We start from the raw sequence: 16,697 nt of genomic DNA on the forward strand, positions 1-16,697 counted from the left end.
ATCTTCCCCCCTTGCTAGTTCATCTCACCTTTGCACTTTACGAATTATGTTAAAACCTAATGATAGAAAAAAAAAGCAACCTTACCTATATTTTCTCCCTAATGCTCTGTGTTTTTATTACATTCAACTTCTTATGAGACTTATTTTAATTTCCAGATAGAAAAGAAGGCCTCCACTGGACTAGTAGATTCACAGAATTTTATTTAACTACCACATGAATTCCATGACATACATATTTCTTTTTTTATTTTAAAATTTTTATTTTTTGTGGGTACATAGTAAGTGTATATATTTATGGGGTAATAGATATTTTGATACAGGTATGCAATGTGTAATAGTCACATCATGGAAAATTGAGTATCTGTCCCCTAAAGCATTTATCCTTTGTGTTACAAACAATCCAATTATACTCTTTTCATTATTTTAAAATGTACAATTAAATTATTATTAACTACAATCCCTCTGTTGTATTATCAAATATTAGGTCTGATTCATTCTTTCTAACTATATTTTTATGTACTCATCAGCAATCCTCCTCCCCCTCCCCATATACTATCCCAACCTCTGATAACCATCCTTCTATTCTCTATCCCCATGAGTTCAATTGTGTTGATTTTTAGTTCCACAAATAAGTGAGAACATGTGATATTTGTCTTTCTGAGCCTAGCTTGTTTAACTTAACATAATGACTCCAGTTCCATTCATGTTGTAGCAAATGACAGAAATTCATTCCTTTTGATGATGAATAATACTCTATTGTGTATATGTATAACATTTTCTTTATCCATTCATCAGTTGATGGACACTTAGGTTGCTTCCAAATCTTAGCTATTGTGAACAATAAACATGGAAGTACAGATATCTTTTCAATATACTAATTTCCTTAATTTTGGGTATATACCAGCAGTGAGATTGTTGGATTGTGTGATAGCTCTATTTTTAGTTTTTTTAGGAACTTTCAAAGTGTTCTCCATAGTGGTTGTACTAATTTACATTCCCACCAACAGTATATGAGGAATTCCTTTTCTCCACATCCTCGGGTGAAATTATATCTCATTGTAGTTTTGATTTTCATTTCTCTTATGTACAATGATGTTGAACACCTTTTCGTATGCTTGTTTGCAATTTGTATGTCTTATTTTGAGAAATGTGAATTGAGATCCTTTGCCCTTTTTAAAATCAGATTATTAGATTTTTTTTTCCTATAGAGTTGTTTGAACTTCTTATATATTCTGGTTATTAATCCCCTGTCAGATGAGTAGTTTATGAATATCTTCTACCATTCTGTGAATTGTATCTTTACTTTGTTTTTTGTATCCTTTGCTCTGCAGAAGCTTTTAACTTCATGTTATCCCAGTTGTCCATTTTTGTTTTGGTTGCCTGTGTTTGTTGGGTATTACTTAAGAAATTTTTGCCCAGACCAGCGTTCCAGAGAATTTCTCCAATGTTTTCTAGTAATAGTTTCATAAGGTCTTAGATTTAAGTCTTTTATCTATTTTGATTTAATTTTTGTATAAGGCAAGAGATAGGGGTCAAGCTTCATTATTCTGCATTTAAATATCCAGTTTTCCCAGTATCATTTATTAAAGAGACTGTCTTTTCCCTGATAGATGTTCTTGGTAACTTTGTTGAAAGTAAGTTTCTCATAGGTTTGTGGATTTGTGTCTGGATTCTCTATTCTGTTCCATTGCTCTATATATCTGATTTTATGCCAATACCACGGAGTTTGGGTGACTATGGCTCTATAGTATTATTTGAGGTTAGGTAATGTATTCTTCCAGTTTTTTTTCTTTTTTCTCAAAATAGCTTTGGCTATTTGAGGTCTTTTATAATCCATATAAATTTTAGGATTGTGTTCTCTATTTCCATGAAGAATGTCAATGGTATTTGATAGAGCTTGCACCAAATCTGTAGGTTGCTTTGGGTAGTATGAACATTTTAACAGAATTGATTCTTCTAATCCATGAATATGGAATGTCATTAAATATTTTCTGTGTCCACTTCAGTTTCTTTCATGAATGTTTTGTAGTTTTCATTGTAGAGATCTTTCACTTCTTTGGTTAGTTCATAGATATTTAATTTTATTTGTGGTTATCATAAATGAGATTATTTTCTAAATTGCTTTTTCAATTGTTCACTATTGGCATATACAAATGCTACTGATTTTTGTATGTTGATTTTGTATCTTGCAACTTTACTGAATTTGTTTATTAGTTCTAGCAGGTTTGTGTGTGTGTGTGTGTGTGTGTGAAGTCTTTAGCTTTCTCCAAATGTAAGATCATATTATCAGCAAACAAGGATAATTTGAATTCTTCCTTTTCAATTTGGGTGCTCTTTCTTTCTTTCTTTCTTTTTCTGGTTACTCTAGCTAGGATTTCCAGAGCTATCTTGAATAACAGTGGTAAAAGTGAGCATCCTTGTCATGTTCCAGATCTTAGAGGAAAGGGTTGAAGTTTTTCCACATTCCATATGATACTACCTGTTGGTCTGTCAAATATGGCTTTTATTATGTTGAGGTATGTTTCTTCTAAACCCAATTTATTGAGACGTTTTTTTAATCATGAAGGAATGTTGAGTTTTATTAAATGCTTTTCCAGCACCAATTGAAATGATGATATGGTTTTTGTCTTTCATTTTGTTGATATATCATCTTGATTGATTTGCATATATTGACCCATCTCTGCATCACTGAGGTAAATCCCACTTGGTCATGAGGAATGATCTTTCTAATGTTTTGTTGGACTTGATTTGCTAGTATTTTATTGATAATTTTTGCATCATTATTTATCATAGATATTGTCATGTCATTTTTTTTTTTCTTTCTTTCTGTTTTGTTTTTTTTTTTTTTAATGTGTCTTTGTCTGATTTTGGTATAAGGGTAATACTGGCCTCATAGAGTACATTTGAAAGTATTTCCTCCCTCTCTAGTTTTTGAAACAGTTTGGGTAGGACTGGTATTAGTTCTTGTTTAAATATTTGGTAGAATTTAGTAGTGAATCCATTGGATCTCAGGCTTTTCTTTATTAAACGATTTTTAATTATGGTCTTGATATCATTATTTGTCTTTGGTCTATTATGGTTTTGGGTTATTTTACAGTTCAATCTTGGTAGGTTGTGTATGTCTATCAATTTATTCATTTATTTTAGACTTTCCAGTTTATTGGCATATAGTTGCTGACAGTTGCCCCTAACAATCCTTTGAAATTCTGCGTTATCAGTTGTAATGCCTCCTTTCTCACCAACTTTTTGTTTCAATTATCTTTTGTATCATTTTCTTCATTTGAATTTCACTAATTTCTTTTTTGATCTTTATTATTTCTTTTCTTCTACACATTTTAGGTTCAGTTCGTTCTTGCTTTTCTAGTTCTTTAAGATGTATCATTAGGTTATTTAAAGTTTTTTTTTCATTTTTGATGTACGTGCTTTATAGTTATAAATGTCTCTCTTAGTATTGCTTTCTCTGTATCTCATAGTTTTTTATATTTTACATTTCCATTACCATTCGATATTTTAAAATTTTCTTTTTAATTTCTTCATTGACCCACTGGTCATTTAGAAGCATATTGTTTAATTTTCGTGTGTTTGTATAGTTTCCAAATTTCCTCGTTATTGATTTCTAGTTTTATTCCACTGTGGTCAGCAAAGATGCTTGATATTTTTTTTCAATTTTTCTGAATGTTTTTAGACTTCTTTTGTGACCTAATATATGGTTCATCTTTGAGAATGATCCATGTGCTGAGGAGAAAAATGTGTATTCTGCAGTCATTGGATTAAGTGTTCTATAAATATCAATTAGGTCCATTTGCTGTAGAGTGCAGGTTAAGTCCAACATATCTTTATTGATTTTCTGTCTGGGAGATCTGTTCACTGTTAAAATGGTGTCATCAAAGCCAGCAACAATTATTGTTTTGGGATCTATGTCTCTCTTTGGCTCTAACAATATTTTCTTTATATATCTGGGTGCTATACTGTCTGGTGCCAATATATTTACAATCATTATATTCTCTTGCTGAATCAACCCCTTTATAATTATGTAATAACCTTCTTTGTCTCTTCTTACAGTTTTTTGTTTTGAAATCTATTTTGTCAGATATAAGTATAGCTACTCCTGTTCTTTTTCTCTATTTCCATTGGCATGAAACATTAGTTTCCAACCCTTTATTTTCAGTCTATGTGTATCTTTATAGGTGAAATGTGTTTTCTGTAGGCCACAGATCACTGGGTCTTGTTTTTTTCATCATGCAGCCACTCTATGTCTTTTGATTGGAGAATTTGGTCCATTTACATTCAATGTTATTATTGATAAGTAGGGACTTACTTCTGCCACTTTGTTATTTGTTATCTGGTTGTAAACTACTCTTTTTAATAGAATACTGGTAGACATAAGGGTGTTGTTATTATACCTGGTGAAACACATAATAATTGATGTGTTAAACTGTTATTTACTATTCACATTATAATGGAAAGATGCCACAGCAGCTTTATTGATGTAAATTAGCCTTCTTAGAGTGCGGCTTAATCATATTTGATTATAGGAGCCCCTCTCCCTACCCCCTGAATTATTTAGTCCCAGTCTTTGCATCATGTTACCAGGATGCCTCACTTATCTCTGATAAACCTCATAAGAGGGCTGATCTAGGTACTGCTCTCACTAGAAATGTGTACTGCCATCTTCTACTTGGTATCAAATACTGACATCTTGCTATCTACTTCTCTAAAAGCATGAAATAGGTATTTTTCTTAATTTCACAAAGGCTCAGTAGAACAAACATCAGGCAATAACTTAATTAAACTTTGCCGAAGGTTTGAAAAAAAAAGTAAAAGGGAAGCTCAAAATAGAAAACAATAGTGAATAGGCTCCAAAGTTCAGTGCTATCTGTAGAATGATCCCTGACTTCAAGGAGCCAGAAGCATATTGTTCCAACTATCAGAAGGGAAAGCTCAACTTTACCACCTGAAGGAATAATTCATTCCCAAGAATACTACCACTGTTAGAGCTCTGGGCACCTCTGAGCTTCAGTCTAGGCCAAATTAACTATAGCCCAAAGGGAGGAGAATCTTCCCTCTATGCAGTCACTCACTCATGCACTTCTTGAGTCTTGATTTTCTGCCTCAGGAATGATCTCTTCATAATATAGTTTAGTAAGGATACATTTCATGTGGGAGAAATTCCATCCTTAAACACACACATACAGGCACACACACACACACACACACACACAGATCTGGCATCTACACTTGTCCTTTGACCTCAAGAAAAGGACCAAATATAGTAGTCTAATATCCTCCAACCTAGGTTATTAATATTTATAGGACATGTAAGTAATATGAATTGTCTTTGAAATCATGCCAAGTTTGCTCAGGTTTATTTTCATTCTTTCCAAATCAGCTACTTACAAATAGTTTGAGACATTTTTGGTTACTCTGAAATCTTAGAGGACACATGTTGACAGTCTCTCAACTACAATTCAGCTCACTTTCTAAAATGATTCTCTCTCATGTTGGGCTCTTGTTTTTACCATCTGGATCATCGTCATTTTCCATAATGCAAGAAAGAGTAATTTTTTCAGCCAGCCATAGTAGTTTAGGGTTCCATAGTGTTTTTAATTTGTAGTTTATCTCTTTTATTCAAGCAGACAAGGCTTCCAACAGTAGAATTCCCTTAAAATTTGTGTGGGTTTCCTACAAATCTCACTGGAGTTTATTCGATTAAACAAAAGCCTCATACACACATTTTTTAAATGTAGTCTTTTTTCAACTTGGTTATTTCTGTAAGGCTGCTGTGGGGTGAGACATTTAAAATTCTTAAAAGCCTTGTCATTTAACAAGGAGTAGCTATGGAGCACACCCTTAAGATCCTTAGAGGAACTTTACTCTGTTTGATATGCTATTTTAAATCTTTCTGAGGTTTTAGCAATGAGTTTTGCAGTGACACCTTGGCTTCATATTTAGATCATGGTTTTCCTGACAGCTGTTTGGATTTGATCTCTGTGTCTGCCCTCTGGAGAGTATGGGAATTGAGAAAAACTTTTATTTTCAATTCCAGTAAATTTGGACTTCATCATACTAAGGGAATTTTTCTTAAGCCTATATCTTTACTTTCTCACATTTTACCTATAGATACTTAATTGAACCCATAGGATCCCACTGACACTCTGCTACAAAGTCTCCTTAGATAAATATTCCAGTTCATTAGGTATATTTTTTATCTGCAATATTTCCTCAGGTGATGGCATTGCTAAATTTTCTGCCACTACATAATCATTGAAGTGCTTTTTCTAGGTTTCAAATTATGTTTTTCTCATTCTCCTTCAAACCCTTACTGATAACCATCTTGAAGGTTAGTTTTCTGCTAACCATTTCCTGGTGGCCTTTTATTCTTTCAATAGCACTTTCCTTAAGTTTCTTCTGATGACTACATTTTTCCAAACCACTCCCATATGTTTTAGGTTTTTGGTTATAGCACTATCTCCTATCTGGCCTGCAGTATCTATTTCTTTTATGCATTTCTGCATGACAAGCCACCCTTAAATTTACTGACTTAAACTACACCATTTATTTTACTCATAATCTGCAATTTGGGCAGAGATCTGTGGAAAGGACAGTTCTACTCCAGTCAGCTTCAGCCAGGGTAGCTTTACCCACTGACATGTCTGTTTTATGGGGTCTAAAATAGCTAAGATTCCTTGGATATCTTCCTCTAATTCCATGTGGTATCTAGGGATGATGGCTTTAGGGTGTCCAGATTTCTTACTTACTGTCTTGGAGTTCCTGAGAGAGACCAAGCAGAAGTTAAATTACCTTTTTCAACCTAGCATTGCAAGTCACACCTTGTTACTTCTGCTGAATTCTATTCATTGAGGCAGTCACAAAGACCTGCCCCTTTTCAAGGGGTGGGAAACCAGAATCTAACTCTTAGTAGGGAGTTGAGAGGTTCTAGAAGAGCAAGTAGAACTACAAATATTTTGGTAGTCTTATTTGGAAAATGAAATCTAAAACAGGATCTAACCTGAGTCGAAAATACCTTTTTATACCAGATCTTCTAATTCTAAACCTAGTTTTTAAGGAAACAATAAATATGTCCTCATCTTCCTTCAATAGTTTTTCCCTTATTCTCTCTTTTCCTCTGTTCCTTTTAATTATTCCTTCACCTTGCCTTTTTTTTCCCTCTCTCTTTCACTTCTCAGCATCATCTTGCATACTAACCTGCATTTCTACTTTCTCTTCTCAGGTGAGGAAAAGTTTTTAGATTAATGAAAATGCAAAATTCAAATTTAAGTCAGTGAATGGTATACTAATTAGTTTAATTATATGCATATAGTATATTATCTAAAGCATTAACTCATAAGTTGCTGATTGATCATTCAAACCACAATAATTAAGCAGTTACCATAACTTAAACGTTGTCATAAATCTTTTCCCAAGGAAAATTGTCTTACATTTTAAGAAAACTTCTTTCTTAATAGGAATTAAATTAAGGAACAGAAGGAGTAAAGGTACACTACATATTTATCTTATTTAGATACATATATATGGATTAATTTTTAATGGTTTTAAAAATGTATATTAAATGTATATGAATTAGCAGCTCAAACATATATATATATATATGCCATATATATGCCATATAAAAATATCTGCCCTGTTCTATTAGCAATAAAAACTTAAGAAGTAAAACAAAAATATAATCATTTTTTGCTTTTGAGTTTAGAGAAAATATAAAAGATTAATATTCAGTGGGATAGTTGATGAAAAAACTTGCATTCTTATATACTGGAGAATGGAACTACTAGTTAACACAGATTTGGTTAGGGCAATTTAGTAATTATCAAAATTTTAAGTGTCTATCATGAAATAATTGAAAATAAATACTATATTTACACCTATACTGTAACTATAACCTAATACTAGGCAATGGTTTAAAAAATAAGTTAGATGTCCATACAATCATGTGGAATCTTCAAAACATATTTATAGTTTTAAAATCATAAGTACAGAGTAAGTCTGTTTATATAAAAATGTACATGCATGCATATAAAATAAATATATGAAACATGTGAAAATACATGTAAACTTTAAACTGCAAGGTGTTTACTTAATGGGGGTAAAAAGATTTAAAAATGGACTTTTGGGCCAGGCACAGTGGCTCATACCTATAATCCCAAATTGGGAGGCTGAGGCAGTAGGATTACTTGAGATCAGAAGTTCACCAGCCTAGGCAACATGATGAGACCCTGTCTATAGAAAAAATTTAAAACTTAGCCAGGCACAGTGGCATGCATCTGTGGTCCTAGCTTTACTAGGAAGGCTGAGGCAGGAGGCTCACTTGAGCTCAGGAGGTCAAGGTCACAGTGAACCGTATTTGCACCACTGCATTCCAACCTGTGTGGCACAGTGAAGTTGGAATGCAGTGTTGCAAGCAGGGTTCACTGCAGCCTTGTCTAAACAAACAAACAAAAAAGTTTTCTTTATTATTTTGTTAACTTCTTAATATTTAGAATGTTTTGTAATTGCAGTGATATACATTTATGTTTTATAATTTGGAAAGAGGTTATGTGAAGAAAGCAACAAAAAAATTAATGGTTAAAACAAAAGTTTCAAATCAAAATAATGAACATAAATTATGGCAGAAATTATGAAAAAATATAAAAACATAAAACCTGCTTATAATTTTCAGTCTATATTTTAAAAATTAATAGAATATAAGAGAAAAGCAAATAATTGTGGGATAATTACTTAAGCCTGGGATTTGAGGCTGCAGTGAGCATTGACTATGCCACTGCACTGCAGCCTGCATGATAGAGAGCAGCTGTCTCTGAAAAATAATAATAGTGATGCACTCAGAATCTGTCAAAATATAAAGTTCAACCTTGCTTTTTATCTATGTCTATGAAATAATGCTATTCTTGTTGAATAGTTAAGTTAATAGTTGAGGCATAGACTGATAATCTACATGGATATTTGAAACCTGTGAGTATAACACATCCAAACCTACATGACAGTTCCAACTCTGTATTTGCAAAACTGATACACAAACACAGGAAAAAAAACAAACTATGGTGGTCAACATTATTTTACTTTCTAAAAAAAAAGTAAAATCTGAAATTTAAAGGTTGCTGTGGTTTTTGAAATTTTTAATGCTATAATTTTTCACTAATAATTATAGGTTTAGTGCTGGTAGCCCTTGTTGTCACTTGTTCTTTCTTAATTTTACTGTGGGAAAACTGAGTTCAGGGCACAGTGAATTGAGTGAAAATAAATTATTTAAAAAATAATTTAAATAAATCATCCCTGAGTAGTAGCTCCAGAGGCTTTTTGATAAGAAATAGTCTATTTGAGCTTTGCCTAATTGGTTTTCTTTGGAGGAGTCTTACTTGCTTGATTCACGTTTTATACCATGTTTCAAACAGGTATTAATTTGAAGTGGCTGGGGTTAGAATTCATGACATATGGTTGTGTGATTGAATTTTTTTTGTAAAATATTTGTGGCAGAGTTTTTAAAGCACCTTTATGTGGTGACAGTGGTGACACTATGAAATAAAGCCATGTTTATCCTTTGATATTCAGTTTCCCAAATGTTTAGTTCTAGAAGAGAGTTGAAGCCTGAATTTTGTTTTTGAGGTTTCCAATTTACCATCCCCACTGCACAGTGGAGAGTGATGGCCAGTACATCTTACTGCAAAGGTGTATTGCTCAACCCTTTGGTGACCACTGAATATCTTCTACTCTGGCTTCATTGTACACCAAAAGACAGAAACAGCCAAGCTGAATAATCCTTGGAAATTCTAAAAACAACAATACAAAAGACAGTAATTTATGTAGTGAATGCTCTTCTGTCCTATTCAGCACATTTTTAAAGAGTATCTTATTTTCTAAATAAGTGACAGGTCACTTTTAATGAAATCAAAGCTTTTAAGGGGAAAGGACTGATGACATTGCAGCCCTGATATTCTCTCTCTTCCTGATGGGCATAGTGTTAGCTGCTTAACTTAGCACGGTATTAGCTGCAAGATGCATGAGTTCCAAAATGATTCTAAGTGTTCATTTAACATGAGGCTTCCTTTGAGAAAAGGCTGCCAGTGGTGCATAATTGTGCCAAATGTGCAGCAGTTTCGTAATGCGGGCTGTAATCCACTAGGAACTAAATCCTGCTATTACACTCTTTGGGGAGACTTCTAAAATCCTACTCCTCTTATTGTCAATAGTAACCTGGAGTAGTTAGAGGTTACTGGAAATCTCCTTTAAAAATTGCCGCACATGTGTTGAAGCTTCCTTAATGTAAGTCACAGTAATGTGTTTATCAGTTGGGCTACTGCTAAAGCCACAAGATGGGGCATCCAACACATTTCCTCTCTTGTAATTATTCTTTTATTTTGTGTATTATGACTTTAGTTATAATTTAATTTTAAATTAATAAATTATTGTCTTCAATAACTGGAATAATTGTGTATACTAACAAAAAAGGATCCTTTTCCATGGTATCAGTGATACAATAGGATCAAGTTTTATGAAAATGTAAAAATGTGCAGAAGCATGTCTTTCATATGGAGATTTCAATTCATCACTCATATATTTGTGTGTGTGGGTGTGCGTGTGCATGTGTGTGTGCGTGTGTGTGTGTGGCAGTGTTGGCATTCACCCATCTAAAGAACAAACCCAGCAACCATTTCCCAGAGCACAGCCGTATTCTGTAACTGTTCAGGCAGGAAGTGAAGAGCTCCTCATCGAACTGAACCAACCAGGGCTTTTAAAGGAAGCAGAACGCAATTACCCAAATTGAAATTTGTCCAGGACACTGGAGATAGCATCTTCACTCTTCCAGAAAGTACCAGGACTCTGGTTTTATGTCTTATCTGAAAGTTGATGCCTGCGGTCACAAAGTGCCACGTATTCATATACTGTTAGGCAACCCAGAATCAAAGATGCCATTTTTCAGGAAAAAAAAATCTGTACAACTAGTAGATCCATTGGGTGGTACAACCAGGATTCATTGGGATAGTGGTTTTATTTATTTATTTTTAAAATGTCTGTGGCTATGTAGCAGGTGTATGTATTTATGGGGTACAGAGATGTTTTGATATGGTTGTGCAATGTGAAATAAGCACATCATGGTGAATAAAGTATCCATCAGTTCAAGAATTTATCCCTGAGTTACAAACAATCCAATTATAGTCTTTAAGTTACTTTAAAATGTAAAGTTATTATTAACAATAGGCACCCTATTGTGCTATCAAATTTGTAAGTCTTATTCATTCTTTCTAATTATATTTTGTACTCATTAACCAACCTGACCACCCTCAAATTGTTTCTTTTTTTTTAATTTTGCTTACTCTTTTTTTTCTGTGAGATGAAGTTTTGCTCTTGTCGCCCAGGCTGGAGTCCAGTGGCTCAACCTTGGCTCACTAAAACCTATGTCTCCCAGGTTGAAGCAATGCTGCCTTTGCCTCCCAAGTAGCTGGGATTACAGGCACACACCACAACACCTGGCCAATTTTGTATTTTTAGTAGAGATGGGGTTTCACCATGTTGCCCAGGTTGATTTTGAATTCCTGAACTCAGGTGATCTACTCACCTTGGCCTCCCAAAGTGCTGGGGTTCAGGTGTGGGCCACCGTGCGTGGCTTGTTTTATTTTCTAAAAGAATAAAATACAAATCATGTTTTCTCCCCTCAGACCAACTCACAGCTCCCTTTATTTCAATGGCCAAAAAATATGTTGCATGTAAATGCTTATGATTTATCATGAAAATTAACCTTACCTATTACCAAAGTAAAAACAAATCTGAACTATAACTTTATTCTGTATGTTTTTCCTTAATTTGTATCTAGGTATATCACTTTTTCAATTTCTGCCATTAATACACCTTTCATGCATCATCAAATAATTAATGTATTAATGAATTTATTATGCAAGCTTTGTAGTAATACAAATTAAAGATAGGAATTCAGAATTACCAGCATTAATAGAGATAAGCTGCATGGTAGGTGCCTAATTACAGATTAAAGTGGGTCTTCATAACATCTAGTGAAAAAGAATTCTTTGATACTACTCAGTTATAATCTAAATATACATCAATTGATAAAAATGGTATTTCAAAATTTCTAAAGAAAGTACAATTTTAGTATATTCTTCAAATTGACCTAATAAATGCATTTTTGAAAAAGAAAAAGGCTTAAAGCATTTTCTAGTAGCTTTAATTATTATAATAAGATTTGGTTCTTATTAACTAAGGAAACATTAAAGGAAAGGTAATTCTGATGTTAGTTAAAAGGAATGATAATGTAATTCAATTTACCAGTGTAATAGTTTTCAGTTTAAGTTTTATGTTTCAAATATTACACAATTATCTAAGTCTTCCTACTTGTGAGTAGAATTTATTTTCTCATTTATCTTTATACTCATATAATTAATCCCAAAGTTACTCTTAAATGTACTGCCCAAGCTTTTCTATTTTTATTTGGGTCAGAGGGTCAGAACACTCTTCTCCTGGGGTCAGGGTCATCCTCATTAGCGTTGCTCTGTTCTGAGGTCACTGATTACGCTGTTTGTCCTGAGAAGCCTGGGGTGCCTGGAAGGAAAGGCAGACGGACCCAGAAAAATCTATCACAGCCATAAGTGCCCAGACTTATGGCAGGTCAGGACTGCCATTTTCATGTACAAAGAATAGCATATCATTAGTCTTCAGCCTTTATATTCTTCTTAAACTTCTTCATTGAAACAAAAATACCTGTAAGTCAGGAAGAAACCATAGTTAATCAGGGCATTGTAATTTTAAAAAGTAATGCTTCTTCAATATGAAAGTTTTTTAAATTAAATTTAAAAGACAATAATTTATAAAATGAGTTTTAAATTTTTTAAAAAATATTTAGTGATATGAAGAAATTCTCATAGTATAGTTTTAACTAAATTGTGCTCCCAATACAATGTTAGATTGAGTAGAAATTTTATATATGAATATTATGATTCCAATATAATACTGCCTATTACTATATACCTAAAGGAAACACTCTGTAGCAGGAGCTTGACCAACATATGAAAGGCTGAAGAATGAGGAATAGGATGGCAGAAGAAAAAGAGAGAAAAGATGGGTTGGCAGAGTGGTGAGGATTGATTGTAAATGATGTAATTTGACACCCTGGATCCAAGTGTGTCTGAAGTATGCCTGATTTACTCCTAGAATTTTAATTACATGAAACTATAAATCTTTTTTTTTTGTTTTTTTAAGTTGATTTGAGGACCCTAAAGAGCCCTTACTAATACATCTGATATTACCTCAATGAATAGGTAATTAACTAAAGAAATAAACTATGCAATACTTCAAAACTTAAAGCATGGGTATTCATGCTAGCATAATGTCTTGAGATTTCAATGTGGATGTGGATCTTATAGAGAAAAAAAGAAATTTATTTCATTTAACAAAATGAAAAAGATGTAGTCAATATTATTAGAATTATAATATTAAAGAACACATGTAATGATTAATTGAAAATATAATCGAAGCATTTTATGTAGTAGTGTTGTTCATTAGATATAAAATAGAGTTTAAAAATTTTCAACTTAGTCAATGTACTGAACATTTACTGTATGACAGACACTGTAGACACTGAAGGTTCAAGGATAAATTAGAGACCTTGACCGTACAGCAAGAGGCAAAACCTAGAGGGGTAGATACGAGAAAGGAAAGGTCAAACAACAAGGAAGTCCCACTCAACATCTGGCACCATGACACGAACAGGCATCTTGCTTATGACAGGTAGGAAGATAGAAAGACGAATAGAAAGATTAAATCAAAACATAGACCATAGACAACAGATTTAAAGAATAGTTATGCCCATTTGATACGTAAATTTTTAAATACGTGTTGCTTGCCTTCCTAGATATTCTAGTAATAATTCTTTCCACTTCAAAAGTATTTTAAAAATACATAGTACTTTCCATGGAGCTTTAAGTTGTTTTCAAATATTATAACATTTTAAAGTGATGTTTCTTAAAAAAAAAAAAACACTATTTATTTGCTCCTTCTCCTTGACTGGATAAAGGAAAGGCCTAAGATGAAAAGGTATAGAGAAAGGGAAGCTATAGAGAAGTAGGCGGATCTGAAAGGTTTCCGTGACGATTCCTGGCTGCTACTTTACATGGAAAAACTGTCACAATTCTGAAAGGCACCTGGAGATAGAAGTAGTATTCCTCTATGTTGTCTGAAGTGTCTGGAAATACATGTTATCTTCTGTGTAAAGGGCTAAAGGACTTGCCAATATTACTTTGCAGATTGTTGATCTCAGTTCTTAGTATAAGAGTAACAAATTTACAAATAAAATAGTAGGTGTCAATGATAAAGTAGATCTCTCTGCTGCCATCTCACTTTGAAAACATCAGCTAGCATTTTGGATTAGGCTTACGGGTTCCTCCTCCCTACGTGATGAACCTATCCAGTGTTCTTTCTCTTTCCATCCCTCCTGCTGCTCAGGTACCAGCAAATCATGACAGTATATGATGACTTGCTTCTGAAACTACTGACCTGGGGCCCAAGATCTTTACCTTTCAAAGCTCTGGCTGAGCTTACAGAATTGTCATTGTATTTTAAAGAAACTTCCTGGAAAACTGTTCTCTGGAGGATTCCTGTAAAATACTGTAGTTAGTTCTACTTAAAGGGAAGGTAACCCAAGCAAAAATAACAGACCATTAGAATGAGGAAAGTAGATTCTAAAAATCACAGCAGAAAAAACACATTCAGACGATAAACTCTGCTATTTTAGTAAGTTCTGTGGAAAAGCATGATTAAGGTAATCAAAAATTGAATTGCAATAAAGCATGGATCCAGCATATGTGTGGTCTAATGTTTATACAATTAGGGAGGTCTTCTTTAATAATAATCAAACAAACTTATGATTACAAAATTTAAAATTAATGTATTTATCTATAATGAGAAAAGAAATCACAACAACAAATTTAAAAATTTCAAAATCTGACCAAAAATATACCTGCATGCAAGGTTCAGTAGCATCTCAGTAATCTGCTGTTTCCAAAGGATTCTCCAGGAGTACCCGACGCAACGCCATTCTCAGTGACATTCTTTTTCTATTCTAGTTTTTTCTCACAATCAAGTTTTTTCTATTCATATTTAAATGTACTCAAGTCTCTTTTAGCCTAATTTTTAATAAATTTCTTATGACCCACATCTTCCTCCTAGTAGGACCCCAGCACTCTTTACAACCAAACTCCCGACTGACACTGTTTCTGGTCCCCTTTGACTAAAAAACCCTCAGAAACCTGACCTCTCCCTTCATTAAAATGGCTCTTTCTAAGATCTACCTGAGGATAACGATAGCCTTAATATCAAAATAAATCTTTGTCTTTACCTAACTTTTCAGCATAATTTGTTCTGGCAACATTCTCTCTTCATCTAAAATACTGTTTTCTTTTGTGGTGGCAAACGTTGCCTGCCTTTCTCTTATCTCTCTGGATTTTCCATTTTGTTCTCCTTTCTTAGCTTCCTGTCTTCTGCTCAGTTATTAAATGTAGGAATTCTTCAAGTCTCAGTCTTAGTCCTCTTTTTTTTTTTCTTCTGGTTCTATTGTCTCCCTCTAAAAATCTCATTTAAGTCCATAGTTTAAATTGACATCTATAAAGACTCACAAGTTTATATGTTCAGGCCAGATCTGTTTTTCAGACACCTCCCTTTGTTATCTCAATACTTCAAACTGTGCTATGATCTTCTCCATCAGACCTAACCAGTGATATCCATCCTTTCAGGCCCCAGTGTGAGCACCCCATGATGCAACTCTGACACTTTTCTCTCTGTCACATCCAAGTCCAATTCATCGTCAAATCCTGTCAATTATGCATTTTAACTATCTCCTCAATTGGTACATGGCTCTTCATATAAACTCTATCACTCTAATCCAAGTCACCATCATCTTGTAAATGAAGTCCTATAATAACCTACTAAGAATTTTCCTATATCCTGTTTTTGTGCCTGTTTTAGTCTGGGTTCTCTAGTGAAATAGAACCAATAGGAGATATATTTATATTCATTACGTATTGAAATATGAATATATGTGTATATTCATATTTATACTTATATAAATAAAGATATTTACTATAAGGAATTGACTAACATGATTATGGAGAGTGAGAATCCAAGATCTGCAGCCTATAAGCTGCAAACCAAAAAGAGCCAATGATATATTTCCAGTCTGGGTCAGAAGGCCTGAGAACCAGGGCAGCAGATGGAGTAAGTTCCAGTGTGAGTGAAGGAGGCTGACGTACCAGCTCAGATAGAGAGAGCAAATTCTACCTTACTCAGCCTTTTGTTCCATATAGGTCATCAAAGGATTGAATGAGGATACATCCTGACATGAGGAAGGGCAGTCTGTTTGACTCATTCTACTGATTTAAGTGTTAATCTTATCCAGCAGAGCCCTCATGGACCACTCAGAATAATGTTTCACCAAATATCTGGATATGCCCTGGCCTAATCACGTTGACTCATAAAATTAACTGTCATACCACCTACAGTCTAATCACCATAGAATTGTAAAACAGATGCTTCTAAACTACAAATCTGATTACTCACTCTCTGCTTAAATAATTTCAATGATTACTTAATAAGCTAAGCTTTGGGTACGGACGCAGGTCCTTCCAATGGCCTGTGAGCTCCTGCATGAACCGGCCTCTGCTTACTTTGACATATCACAA

The 16,697-nt window shown here is 33.7% G+C and overlaps 1 long non-coding RNA gene across 1 annotated transcript in view; it reads right to left on the bottom strand.

The window, feature by feature from the left end:
* Positions 1-11,886: 11,886 nt before the first annotated feature.
* Positions 11,887-16,697, bottom strand: part of LOC128929967 (uncharacterized) — a 35,337-nt gene continuing 30,526 nt past the window's right edge. The window contains exon 2 of the long non-coding RNA XR_008477373.2: positions 11,887-12,726. This is a non-coding gene — a long non-coding RNA (uncharacterized LOC128929967). The remainder of the gene's footprint in view (positions 12,727-16,697) is intronic.

The sequence above is a fragment of the Callithrix jacchus genome, chromosome 17, assembly GCF_049354715.1.
Source record: "Callithrix jacchus isolate 240 chromosome 17, calJac240_pri, whole genome shotgun sequence".
Lineage (NCBI taxonomy): Eukaryota > Metazoa > Chordata > Mammalia > Primates > Cebidae > Callithrix > Callithrix jacchus.